This window comes from Pristiophorus japonicus, chromosome 3 (assembly GCF_044704955.1).
Source record: "Pristiophorus japonicus isolate sPriJap1 chromosome 3, sPriJap1.hap1, whole genome shotgun sequence".
NCBI lineage: Eukaryota > Metazoa > Chordata > Chondrichthyes > Pristiophoridae > Pristiophorus > Pristiophorus japonicus.
In genome coordinates this window covers 318,961,746-318,962,393 of record NC_091979.1, presented here as the reverse complement: position 1 = coordinate 318,962,393, position 648 = coordinate 318,961,746, and positions in this window count along the sequence as shown.

Sequence of the window (648 nt, the reverse complement as noted above, 5' to 3'; positions counted from 1 at the left end):
ACCACACCTTGAGTATTGTGTGCAGTTTTGGTCTCCTAATCTGAGGAAGAACATTCTTGCTATTGAGGGAGTGCAGTGAAGGTTCACCAGCTTGATTCCCGGGATGGCAGAACTGACATATGAAGAAAGACTGTATCGACTAGGCTTATATTCACTGGAATTTAGAAGTATGAGGGGGGATCTCATAGAAACATATAAAATTCTGACGGGATTGAACAGGTTAGATGCAGGAAGAATGTTCCCGATGTTGAGGAAGTCCAGAACCAGGGGTCACATTCTAAGGATAAGGATTAAGCCATTTAGGACCGAGATGAGGAGAAACCTCTTCACCCAGAGAGTGGTGAACCTGTGGAATTCTCTACCACAGAAAGTTGTTGAGGCCAGTTTGTTAGATATATTCAAAAGAGAGTTAGATGTGGCCCTTATGGCTAAAGGGATCAAGGGGTATGGAGAGAAAGCAGGAATGGGGTACTGAAGTTGCATGATCAACCATGATCATATTGAATGGTGGTGCAGGCTCGAAGGGCCGAATGGCCTACTCCTGCACCTACTTTCTATGTTTCTATGTTTCTATTCACAGAGGGGTCATACAAAGTTGCCAGAAAAAGTAGGAAGCCTGAGGATTATTGGGAGCAGTTCAGAATTCAG